General features: G+C 38.5%; 1 long non-coding RNA gene and 2 other non-coding genes across 52 annotated transcripts in view; all 3 read left to right on the top strand.

Annotated features, from left to right (window-relative positions):
* The window catches only part of LOC103348141 (sterile alpha motif domain-containing protein 1), a 115549-nt gene that overhangs the window by 23614 nt on the left and 78523 nt on the right, over positions 1–13412 (top strand). For 21 of the 50 annotated variants that reach the window (XR_011389605.1, XR_011389597.1, XR_011389598.1 and 18 more), the window contains one exon: positions 13146–13411. The exons of 21 other annotated variants lie outside the window; for them this stretch is intronic. This is a non-coding gene — a long non-coding RNA (sterile alpha motif domain-containing protein 1). Of the gene's footprint in view, positions 1–770; positions 2030–2880; position 13412 lie in introns of all 50 variants that reach the window. 8 more of the 50 variants (XR_011389583.1, XR_011389570.1, XR_011389589.1 and 5 more) reach the window with 4 other exon arrangements.
* On the top strand, positions 6333–6392 carry MIR30D (microRNA mir-30d). The gene has a single exon (NR_162487.1). It is a non-coding gene; the product is annotated as a microRNA mir-30d (primary transcript).
* MIR30B (microRNA mir-30b) lies at positions 12425–12484 on the top strand. Its single transcript, NR_162484.1, has one exon. It is a non-coding gene; the product is annotated as a microRNA mir-30b (primary transcript).

Here is a 13412-nt window from a genome sequence, read left to right as displayed (position 1 = left end):
AGTGCCTGAAACAGGGACTTGTTCCAAAAGATACACCTCTGGTAGGTTCCAGGTATGTTGAGAGGTTTTGGTGGGTGCTTTCCACCTTTGGGATAGCCAGATTGGACCTGGCTCAGGGCTCCACTAAAAGTATTTGGAGTTAAAGTCTGTGCTTAGTGGTAATATAATGTGTGTTGGGCACAGGGAAGAACATGCTGTGAACTCTGGATATCCACTTGAGCAGCCTGTTTCAGAGTATACCTCTGTCTGTTGTCAATAAGGGGCTATGCAGCTGCTGCAGAGTTTGTGCCACCTGCTTGAGGGGCCATCAAAGTCAGGTGTTACCAGGCAGAAGTGGGGGCAGGAAATAGTAGAGGCCCTGTGGGATTCTAGAATGAAGAAAGAAGTCTCAACTTTGTCTTCACATAGGTTGGACGCATTTGATATATTTTTGCTTGATGTTTCCATTTGTCCTTCAGGTTAGCTGTAGAGTGGCCAGTTTAACATTGTATATTCATTTGTAAATTATTACTGAATAAGTTGATACTGAAGTGAATGTAACATGAAAATATTCAAATTGCTTTGAAACCTATTCATATTATCCTTAGAATTCTTGACATTATTTGTTAATGAAAAATAAGCATTTTGGGATATTTAAATGTAATTTTAACTTATGTAACATTAAAAGAAATGATGTTTTTCACTTGAACAAATAAAGTATGTTTGGTTATTACTTAATTTACACAGTAGTTTTTTCTTGAAATACTATTTAAATTGCTTTTTAATACCAGTGCATTCTGGAAAAGGAACACTCAGCAAAGTGAAGAGGCAACTGACAGAATGGGAGAAATTATTTACAAACTATGCAACTAATAAAGGATTAATAACCAGAACATATAAAGAGACAAAGAAATTCCACAACAACAAAACAAACAATCCAGAGAAATGTGCAAAGGACTTAAACAGGCATTTTTCAAAAGAGGAAATCCAAATGGTCAACAGACACATGAAAAAATGCTCAGGATCACTAGCTGTCAGGAAATGTAGATCAAAACCACAATGAGGTTTCACCTCACCACAGTTAGAATGGCTTTCATACAGAAATCAACAAACAACAAATGCTGGTGAGGATGTGAGGAAAAAGGTACCCTAATCCACTGTTGATGGGAATGTAAACTGGTATAGCCACTGTGGAAGACAGTATGGCAATAACTCCGAAATCTGAATATAGATCTACCATATGACTCAGCCATCCGCTCCTGGGAATTTACCCAAGGAAATGAAATCAGCATTTGAAAGAGTTATCTGTACCCCTGTGTTTATTGCAGCTCAGTTCACAATAGCTAAGATTATGGAATCTACCCAAATGCCTGTCAACTGAAGACTGGATAAAGAAATTATGGGATATCTACTCTGTGGAATACTACACAGTGGTAAACAAAATAAATAAATCCAGTCACTTGCAACATAATAGACGAATCTGGATAACATCATACTTAGTGAAATAAGTCAGTCCTAAAGGGACAAATACCATATGTTCTTACTGATGTGTGATAACTAATAGAGCACCACCTAAAAGGAAATCTGTAGAACTGAAATTGACACTTTGAGAAGCAATGACTTGGATAGCCCTCGTCCTGACTATCGAGGAACAGGTTGTTTTTTGTTTTTTTGTTTTTTTTTCTCTTAATGGAGTATGGGACTGGGAATGGGAGAAGGAAGAGGAGGTGGGGTGGGATTAGGCGTAAGAGGACTCACTAAATTCCTAAAGTTTTACTTATGAAATTTGCACTCATTAATTAAGTGGTTATTTTGGGGAGAAAAAGCTATTATTACAAGTATGAATATAAATATCTTTGGAGAAAAAAGAAATTATGGATATATGCACCAAGGAATACTACACATCCTGTAATAATACTAAAAAATCCTGATGTTTGCAACAAAATCGATGAATCTGGAAAACATCATACTTAGTGAAATAAGCCAGTCCCAAAAGGACAAATACTATATGGTCTCCCTGGGCTGTGATAACTAATAGAGCACCTAAAAGGTAATCTATAGAAGTGAAATTAATACTTCAAGATGTAGTGACTCTGAACAGCCCTTGACTATTGAGAAACAATTTTTTTCATATAACTTGTTAAACTGTTTTCTTAGTATAGAGTTAATCATATGTGTATAAATTTAATTGAAAATAGATCTTTGTAAAAAATTAAGATTGGGAAGAGGAGATGGAGGAGGAAGAGGTGTGGGAGGGTGGGTACGGTGGGAAGAATCAATGTATTCCTAAGGTTGTATTTATGAAAAACATGAAGTTTGTACTCCTTAAGTAAAAGGTTTTTTGAGGGAAAAATACCAGTGCATTTAAAATTCACTGTGGAGTGGGCATTTGGTGCAGCGGTTAAGATGCCAGTGTCCCTTATTGGATACCTGGGTTCAAGTCTCCACTTCCAATTCAGCTTCCTGCTCAAATGCAGTGTGGGAGGCAACAGGTGATGGCTTAAGTAGCTGGGATCCTGCCACTCAAGTAGGATACCCAAATGGAGTTCCGGGTTTCTGAATTCATTCTGGCCCAGCCCTGGCTGTTGAGGGCATTTGGAGAGTGAACCACTGGATAGAAGATCTCTCTTTTGGCCTTTCAAATAAATAAATAATACTTAACAAAAATTCATTAGAGGAACTTAAAGGAATTCTAAATTATGTTATTAAGTGAAAAAGATAATTAAAACCAATTTTTATTTTTCACAACTTAAAATTTTTAAGATTTTCTTAACTGAAAAGTAAGGAAAAAATAAAAAGTATTGTGTATGTGTGTTATATCGTCACTATAAATGGGTTCTCTTAGCCAAATAGGTGCAAATAAGGCTTCTAGCATTACTGACCTTTTTTTGCCCATTTTAGTTAATGCCATGTCAAGTGTAACTCTGAAGAACCCCGTTTTAGTCACATGGACCACATCTCATGATTGTCAGGTCATGCAGATGCAGTCTCTGGCTTTCAGGTGGAAAGTTTTTAAGAAAATGTGAGTACAGACCTACCAACATGATTAACATCCATGCAGATACAATGCTTTACATTTCAGATGTGTTTTATAAATTTAATTTTAGTTTTACTTAATCTTCACAACCTCTCTCTGAGAGCTTTCTTCCATGTTGTAGAATTCTTTTGTTTTTTAGACTGGGAAACTGATTTAGAGTAATAATGACTTAACTTCAGCCCACATAGTTAGTATTAAGGGGACGTACAAGGAGTTGAAGGCACAATTGTGAACTCTTCCAGGAAACTATAAACAGACTTTGTGAATGATAAATTAGGAGAGTTATTTATCTCTCTTGTCTAGAGAAAATTTTTTCTTAAGTATAGTGTTAAGTAGATTTTTTTTATCAGGCTTGAAAAAAGAATATTTAAAGCTCATGGGTTAATTTCTGAAAATTAAATTGCTCTGAATGTTCAAAAATAGTAAGCATGCTTCAGGGCAGGACACCTCTTTAAGGTTATAAACATGTTCTCAGTGTCACTAAGGTTCACAATTAGTTTTCTTAAATTCCTGTTTGCCAAAATGTCTTTTTGTTTGTATATTGAGGAAGAAGTTGGCAGATTTCCTCCAGATGTGGATTTTGAAAGTTAGGCTTTGGTGAAGTGTAGTTTGCATTTTAGTGCTATTCTCTAGAATTATGTAGAACTTAAATGTTGTGGGTTGGCTTATAGGGCACATGAATCAGGTAAAGCACACTAGAATCTGTATTGGTTGTCAGTTTTGTTCTGGGTTCAATTCATGGTGTTTACTACTCTAAAACAGAAGTTGGAATCCATGCACATCGAGTTACATGAAGAAAGAGACTCTGCTTTTCAGTTATTCAATGCCGTAGACCACAGATCTACTCACTCCGTTTATCCTGATTTGAGTGGTCTTAAAAACTCAGAGTTAGCTATGTTGTTGTTCACTAGTTTTACCATACCTATGACCAAGGTTTTCAGTGGGCAGTATTTTAAGAATCTAGAGTGCTGGCTCCCATTCAGGTCACTATCAGTTTTGATTATGATCAAGAATTGTGGGGCTAACATTCTGATTATTCTATAGTTTTAAGGGGAGGATTTGGCCATTTTATCCAAAGTATTTCCCTACCTTACTTTCTTTTCTGGGTTTGAAGCATCCCAATGCAGACTATGTCAAGTGAATACCTAATGAATCAGTCTTATATAAATGTATGGCACCCGTGTTACAGGAAGCCAAGCTACACTTTCTTTGTGAAGAATAATAATGGAGAAAATGTATAATTATACTGAAGTGATAGACTAAATTATCCACTAGTACTTTCTGTGGTTTTACCTTCACCCTCTACCCAAAGTGCAGCGGTCATTTAATCTGTAATACCATCACTCCATTTTGAGTAGTTGTTCTCACAGTTCTGGAGGCTGGGAAGTCCAAAATCAAGGCCCCAGCGTCCGTGATGGAAGGCAGAAGGGCAAGAGATGCTTTCAGGGGAAGAGGGAGGAACCAAATTCTTCTTTTTTTTTTTTTTTTTTTTTTTCCCCCAAAACTCACTCCAGAAATAACTAACCAACTCCCAAGGTAGTGGCATTAATCCATCCATTCATGAGAGCAGAACCCTCATGACCTAATCACTTCTTAAAGGTCCCACTTCTTTTAAAATTTTATTTGAAAGAGAGTGAGAAAGAGGGAAAGAGGGATCAATCTCCCATCTGCTGATTCACTCCCCAAATGCCCACAACAACCAGGGCTGGGCCAAGCAGAAGTCAGGAGCTAGAAAGTCTCCCATACAGGTGAGTTCCTGCTGTCTCTGAGAGTGTGCGTTAGTAGGAACAGGAATCAGGGGCAGACCCGAAATTCAAACTCAGGCATTCCAATATTGTGTGCAGGTATACCAGGCAGTGTCTGAACTGCTATGCCAGGGATCTGGATAGGAAGTGGAGCAGCAGGACATGAACTGACACCCATATGGGATCCTGGCATCTTAGGCTGTAGCTTTAGCTGCTACACCAAAATGCTGGCCCCTGCAGTCCTTTATTGTTTGTGGGAAAAAAATTTTAAAAATTAGGAGCCTTTCAAAATTGTGTCTGTTGGCTTTTTTCAGTAGTTATCCTGGAAATCATGCTTGTGCTTGTGTAAAGAAATCATTATAACTTAGTTTTAGACTTTTGTTGTTTTAATAGATAATTTTTATAAAGAAATTATTATTTAATATGTTTTAGATGAAAGGTAATCTTGGTTTTGAGGGAGTGTGATTTGCTGTATTTCGCTTAATCTTTGTCTTTCTGCAAAGTGGTATGAGAAGCAAAGTAGTTTAAACATGTTGCATTATACACAAAGATCATGTGTATAACGTGATATACAATGTGTATCCCCATATACACATTGTGTGTGTAGATATATATATATATATATATGTAATGTGTATTCCTCTTATTATCCACTTTGCTCATTTCCATGGACGGTGTGTTCCTAACCTAAACTAACCGGATAGGAGAGGAAAAAATAGAATCTTAATATAAATCTTCTGCCACTGAAACCCACTGTATTCATTATTCTCTACAGTAGGATGTTTTTACTAGTAAAAGAGATCACTTCTAATAGTATCAAGGCAACAAATTAGAACTATTCTGGGAAAACCGAGGTGTATGGTCACTGTAATCAGTAGAGTTGTGTGTGTGTGTGTGTGTGTGTGTGTTAGATTTACTTATTTATTTTGAAAGTTAGAGTTACAGAGAGAAGGGGAGAGACAGAGAAAGATCTTCTGTCTGCTGGTTCACTCCCCAGATGGCCACATGGGCCAGCACTGGGTTAAGCTGAAGCCGGGTACCAGGGGCTTCATCCAGATCTCCCATGTGGGTGCAGGGGCCTAAACATTTGGGCCGTGTTGTGCTGCCTTCCCAGGTGCATTAGCAGGGAGCTGGATCGGAAGTGGAGCAGCCAGGACATGAACCGATGCCTGTATGGATGCCAGTGTTGCAAGTGGCAGCTTTACCCACTGTACCATGTTGGTTCCTATTATTTTGAAACTCTAGGTTTAGGAGAGAAAAACCCATTTTTGCATGTATCAGAAATGTAGGATAGCATGTAGGATAGCAGGGTACTGTCTTTAATGTGCATTTGTTAAGGTAAGTTTGTAATGAAAATTTTCTTATGTATTTGGATTATTTTGGAAAAATTACAGTTGGTAGACCATTTATTCTCTTGTTAATTTGTAACATTAACTTTATGACTTTTGTTTCAAGATGTAATATTTATCATTGAGATCCAGAAGTTCTATAAATCATTGGCTAAAGATGGTGCCTGGTGACGTTTGTGTCTCTTCTTCCGGTTTTAAGTTGTTGTTCAGAAAGTCTGTTGTTGTAAACATCCCCGACTGGAAGCTGTAAAACAACTAAGCTTTCAGTCAGATGTTTGCTGCTACCGGCTATTCACAGACGTCATCTAGCTATAACTGTACGTAAGGATTGAAGTTGAGGAGACTATAACACTTAGAATCCTCAGATTCCTGTTCTCCCCAACAGTGCATGTATTCTGATAGTTTAATGTGGAGTGCTGCCCAATCACAGGATATGCCGTCTGAGTTTCCCAAGTTAACATGCTGCTGCTGGCTTGTAGAGAACTGAGTGAAAAAATTTCGTTCTACTGTGGACTGTTATTCCTGTTTATACTCTGTCCGTTAACTTTTAGTCTTTCAGTTTTTCCAAGTAGGCTACAGTTTAACTTCCTCAGCAGTGTTCAAGAGACTGATTTTTCACTCTTATAAATGCTGTGAAAGTTCTAGAGGCTAAAGTTACCATCACCACCCAGCAATATACTACAGAGAAATTTTGAATTTTCTCTGTAGTTAAGAGATGTGTGTCAACTTTTTTTTTTTTTTTTTTTTTTTTTTTTGGCCAGGCAGAGTTAGACAGTGAGAGTGGTGAGAGAGAGAGACAAAGGTCTTCCTTCCGTTGGTTCATTCCCCTGATGGCCACTATGGCGGGCACTGCGCCGATCCAAAGCCAGGAGCCAGGTACTTCTTCCTGGTCTCCCATGCTGGTGCAGGGGCCCAAGCACTTGGGCCATCCTCCACTGCCCTCTCGGGCAACAGTAGAGAGCTGGACTGGAAGAGGAGCAACCAGGACAGAATCCGGTGCCCCAACCGGGACTAGAACCCCGGGGTGCTGGCGCCGCAGGCGGAGGATTAGCCTAGTGAGCCACGGCACCGGCCATGATGTGTGTAAACTTTTTCTCCCTTCTGTCACTATCTCCACTTCCTGTTCTCACTCTTAATGATGGCACAGCTCCTAATTGGAATCCTCAAAAAAACTGCAAGACTTTAGACCATTAAGTTGATTTACAATCTTTGCTAATGGTTTTACAGATATATTTGTATATTAGATATGTTTTCCTAAGTATATTCAGGTTATTCCTTGGCTCTTCTCTTCCTCCTGAGAACATGCCTGCTTTGTAAGCAGCAGGACTCTGTTTTATGAACCTTCACATTGCTGAATAATCCTGGACCTTCCTGAAAGATGGCATTCAGTGTGACTAATTGAAAACATATAATTTTGTAACAGCTATTTTCCTGAATTTAAAAAATTTTCTTTCTTATATATATGTGTCTTATATACTGTAAAACATTTCTATTTTGACATTCCTCTCTCCAGTTGAAAACATAATATTTTTATCATTTGTTATTTTAGAAGATTTATTTTGTAGGACCAGTGCTGTGGCATGGTAGGTTAAGCCTCCACCTGCAGCACCAGCATCCCTTATGGGCGCTGGTTTGAGTCCCAGCTACTCCACTTCTGATCCAGCTCCTGGGAAAGCAGTGGGAGATGATCCAAGTACGTGGGCCCCTGTACTCACGTGGCTTCCCTGGAAGAAGCTCCTGGCTCCTGGTTTCAGATATTGGCTCTGGAGCCATTTGGGGAGTGAACCATCAGATGGAAGACCTCTTTCTCTGTCTGTAACCCTGCCTCTCAAATAAACAAATCTTACCGAAAAAAAGATTAATTATTTGAGAGGCAGAATTATAGCAAGAGGGAGATAACAGAGAGAAAGAAAGAGAGCTTTTCCATTCTCTGGTTAACTGTGCAAATGGTTGCAATTGTCAGGACTGGGCCATGCTGAAGCCAGGAGCCCAGAACTCCATCCGGGTCTACCACATGGATGCAGAATCCCAAACACTTGGACTTTCCGCTGGTTTCCCAGGTGCATTGACAAGGAGCTGGATCAGAAGTGGAGCTGCCAGGATTCAAGCCAGCACCTATATGGGATGCTGTTATTATAGGCAGTGTGGTTGAACCCAAGCACCACCTTGCTAGCCCCTATAATTAATATTAAAGTACTTAACATAATACAATGTTAGGTTCAAAACATAATTAAAACCAAAAATTTAACTTTACCTGCTTTTTATATGCTTGTCTGCTCTGATTAGATCACTAGCTTCCTGAGAATGGGTGCATTATCTTTTTATAATTCTATGTTTTCCTGCCATAAACATCTAGTAAAATACTTGCATGTATAGCACTCTAATAATTATTTTATTGCAACAATGTGTACTCTTTTATCTTTCGTCCAGGGGAACAAGTGACACTTTGGGTCCTAATGTAGTTACTCTAGAGCTTTCCGTGCTAGAGCATTTGCTTGTAAATGTTCCCTTGTTAAAGTACTGGTGTCCAAGACTGTTTGTGGGAAAAGATTCATTGCTTCAGACAAAAGTAGCTTTGCAGTTCGTAAGTATAATTCCCAGGTTTAATGATCAGCATGCTTCAAGCATCCCTTTCTGTGCCCCTCTGTTTTAGCATCTTGGAAGGCTGATGTTTCAAATAGCAGTAAGTGGATAGAGCCCTGCTTATTTCCTGTGAAAAACTTTGACATATACAGCGTTAACATTCAGTGAGATGGATACAAATGGCATAATTTAATAATTTGCACAGATGAATTTGAAAGATTTTTTAAAATGATAGATCAGATCTAAGCTAAAAAAGAGGTAGGTGCTCTGCGTAAAGCTATTGTATTCTGACAGCTACTCTTGTTATCCCTAGATGCGGCAGGATTACTGGCACAATCTGTGTTATGTAACATTTGTTCTGTATTACTCTGCCCTAATGAGTTGCATCAAAACGCATGTCAGCTTTAATTCCAGCTACCTTTGTTTCACTGTACTTTTTTTTTTTTTTAAATGAAGAATGGGATGGGAGAGGGAGTAGGAGACGGGATGGTTTGCACGTGGGAGGGTGGTAATTGGTAATGGGGGGGAAGAAACCTCTATAATCCAAAAGTTGTACTTTCAGAATTTATATTTATTAAATAAAAGTTTTCTAAAAAAAAAGATTTATTTATTTATTTGAAAGTCAGAGTTACACAGAGAGAAGGAGAGGCAGAGAGAGAAGGCTTCCATCCACTGGTTCACTGCCCAGGTGGCCGCAATGGCCAGAGCTGTGCCAATCCGAAGCCAGGAGCCAGGAGCTTCTTCTGAGTCACCCATATGGGTGCAGGGTCCCAAGGCCTTGGGCCATCTTCTAGTGCTTTCCCAGGCCATAGCAGAGAGCTAGATCGGAAGTGGAGCAGCCCAGTCCTGTACCAGTGCCCATATGGGATGCCAGTACTACAGGTGGTGGCTTTACCACTATGCCACCGTGCTGGACCCTCACTCTACTTTTAAATACAACTTTTTAGTTATATATACAGATAAGTTTTTCATGTTTTAATTTTAAAGCGCCACAAAATTTCCATTGGCCTGCACAGTTAGCAATTGATTATTTAATGCAAATGCCTTAAAATACTGAATCAGCAGTATTTTCCAGTAAACCTTTAACAACTTGTTTCCTGAGCCTTTAACTTAGTATTTAGGAAAAAGTGTATGGTCTTTATTAACAGGCGTTAGAAAGCTCAGACATTCTTTATTATTTAAGAAGATTTTTGATCCAATTAACGTTAAAGGTAAAGGGTTTTTAGTTACTTAGCACCATTCTTCAAATAGCAGTATTTTTTCCTCAGTATATTCTTTGATATTGTTTAGGGATTACTTTGTTAAACTAGCAACTCAAAATTTCCTCCACATTCATTTCCAATTAGATGCCTTTGTACAAATACTCTGGGTTAGAAAATGGTCATAGAAATAATACATCGTTGGTCAAGCCCTCATTGCTCTCACTGCCTGAGTCTTTCCACTTAGAGTCATAGACTTGGGGCAAGTCAGAAATAGATTATGAATCTTCAGATCCCAGCGTGCTTTCCTCATGGCATGTAGCATGTTCTGATTATGACTTCCTTTTGCTCTTCATGTTATAACTTGCTTCATTGTAAATGTGCTATTACCTGCTGTATGTGCTCAGAATTTTTGTTTGAATATTGGTATGAAGTTTGAATATCAATCTGAAGGTTAATTCTTTAAATTGTCTTGTTTGGGTTACTCACTGCCAAGGTTTCCCCCAGCCTGGTTAATTGTGGGTCAAAATGTGATATTTTGACCTTTGCTTTTCTTGCTGTAGTGTATTACAAACCTCGTAATAATTTGACATTCACTGCTTTTCAGCGTATTTGGTGACATGGACTGCGGGTTTCCAGACACTAGTATGCATCAGAATTATTTGCAGGGCTTATTCGTTAAAACACTGAGCCCTGCAGGAAGAGCTTCTGAATCAGTAGCTCTGGCTTGGAACTTGAGAAGTTTGCTGCTCCTGCTGCTGCTCCAGATCTCTGTTCTCAGAACCATGGAGCTCATCTTACAGTCTTTTTCCTGTTAAGTGTTATGCAAGTTGGAGACTGAATTGAAGATATTATTGTGGCAGGATTAGTTAAAACAGAAAAACAGTATGCTTGCAAGGGGGGGGTGGGAATGTGTATGTGTTTAATCTAAAGAACTAATGCAAGAAAAGAATTAAAGCTTTAGGAGAAGACAAGAAGCCAGAGAAATAGGAGGTTCCCAAAGGTCTTGAAATGCCAAGGACTTTTAGAGTTTGCTTGCAGTGGTTATATTTAATTCTGCTTACCAATGTGAGAATTTCCTCTCTTTGATGCAAGCATCTTAGTAGGGCCACTTGAAATGCTTAGTAGAGGTATTTTTGTTAACTTTTTTTTTTTTATCAGGAATGCAAGAAGTAGGGAGAGATTTTTTGAGACACCTTAACACTTGGAATAGTAGAAGTTGGAAAGAGGTCAGAGTATGAGAAAGATAGGCAGGATTTGAAATTATCTGGATTATTAATAAGTGAGAGGGGAAGGAATCAGGAGGGGCGGGGAGAAGAATGTGTGGGAAGAGAGGTGACTGAGCTCACAGGTGTTTTGTTAGCTTTGTCTTCTACACCAAATAGGAACAGTCTTCATAACAGGTGGTTGATGCATCACACTGGCTATCAGATGAATGCAAGTTAACTTGTTTTGAATTGAAGACTATAGGAATTTTTTTTAAAGATTTGTTTATTTACTTCAAAAGCAGAGTTGCAGAGAGAGAGAAGGAGACACAGAGATCTTCCATCTGCCTGTTCCCTCCCCCGAATAACTGCAATGTTGGGCTGGGTTTGGCCAAAGTCAGGAGCCAGGAGTTTCTTCCAGGCCTCCTACATGGGTGATAGAGGCCCAAAGACTTGGGCCTTTCCTCTGATTTCCCAGGTGTATTAGCAGGAAGCTGAATTGGAAGTAGAGCAGTCTGGACTTGAACCAGAGCTCAAGTAGGATGCTGGCACTGCAGGTGGTGGCTTAACACACTGTGCCAAAGTGCAGGCTCTGGCTGTGGGAATTTAAAAGGGTATAAAATCATCTGCGAGGGTTGGGGGGGAAGGGAGGGTGGGTATGTGAGTTAGAATTGCTATAATCTTAAAGCTCTACCTATGAAATTTGCATTCATTAAATAAAAGCTTTCTAAAAAAAATCAGCTGCATTTGCTTTTGTTGCATAAACTCCTTCAGTAAAAAGAATGTCTCTTCTGCTTTTTCCTTGAATTCTTTGCTTTTTCTCAAGATAACCCTTTTATAATTGGACAGGCAGAGAGAAAGAGTTCCCATCCTCTGGTTCATTCCCCAAATATGTGCAATAGTCTGGGCTGGGCCAGATTGAACCTCAGAGCCAGAAAACAATGTAGGTCTCCCATATGGGTAGTAAGGATCCATTTACTTCAGCCATTATCACTGCCTTCCAGGATATGCATTAGCAGGAAATTGAATCTGGAGCATAGCCATGCATTGAATCCAGGAATTCTGATATGCGATTTGGGTGTCATAACCACTATCTCAACCATTGTGCAAAATGCTCACTCAAGATAGCTTTTGAATTGACCTTTGCATCATTCATGTGGATCTTTATGCCAGTTCCTTTTTCAAGATTCTATAGCATTGTCTTTTCAGGAAAAAAAATCAGTTTTTGTCATATGTACCCTAATATGAGTTTAAGTTTTGCGTCAAGGACCAGTATAAACATAATAAAGCATTCCCTAAGTCCTACTCTAAACCAAGTTTCAGTTCATGTAAACATCCTACACTCAGCTGTAATACATGAATTGGCTGGGAGGTGGATGTTTACGTCAGCTGACTTGGAATACCAACCAATACTGCTAAGAGATTTGGCAAGAAAAATACAGAGGCTTGTTTTTTTCTTAATGTACATTTAAATTACTAGCATATCTCTAACAGAACAAAACCCTTTGATTGGAACAAAAGAATGTCCTTATTTGATATTTATATATTTGTCAGATTTATAGACATTGCAGTGTATTTTAACAAGCATAGGCTTTTGCATCAGCATTTGTTGCCATTTGTACTCCACCAGTGAATTTGCTAGGGAATTTGGAGAAGGGAAAGGCCCTGTTTGACACCTTAGTGGTATTCTCATCTGCAAAATGGGCATGGTGCCCTATGTGGCAATTATGAAGTGGTTCATTAGTACCTGTCACATTAAGTACTAAGTAAATGCTAGCAATTATTGATATCTACATCTTAGGTGTTACTGTATATATTATTTAAGATACTATAAAGCTTAAAGTAAACAAAGTTTGGTTTTGTTTTTAAATGATGATGATACCAACTTGCTGGTTTGATGAAAATGGTTTGGCTCTTTGGTATCACTGTAATTTAGTAATAAAGAGTAAATATGTATTTGGTGTAAATGATACTTTCCTATTCATGCCATTATTTAAAATACTTCAAATTGAAATTAATTTTCTTGTTTTTCAATTCCATGAAATCAGCATTTTCATTTTTTGGTGATACATCTGTATTCTCTGGAAATAAAACACAAGATAAGAGCTACAAAACCAAAATTATGTGAGAAGTACAAAATATTCCAGCAGGTTGGCAAGTGTCTATTCACTCTTCTTGTGTGTGCCTAAATCCAAAATTAGAATTCACTTTTGAATTTGATTGTTCTTCCATGGAAGATGTCTACACATGAAAAATTCACAATTAAATAAAAATGTCAAGTAAAATGCATGGGCATGGAGACTTGTTTTTGGAGG

This window comes from Oryctolagus cuniculus, chromosome 6 (genome assembly GCF_964237555.1).
Source record: "Oryctolagus cuniculus chromosome 6, mOryCun1.1, whole genome shotgun sequence".
NCBI lineage: Eukaryota > Metazoa > Chordata > Mammalia > Lagomorpha > Leporidae > Oryctolagus > Oryctolagus cuniculus.
This window is presented reverse-complemented; position numbering and strand designations above follow the sequence as displayed.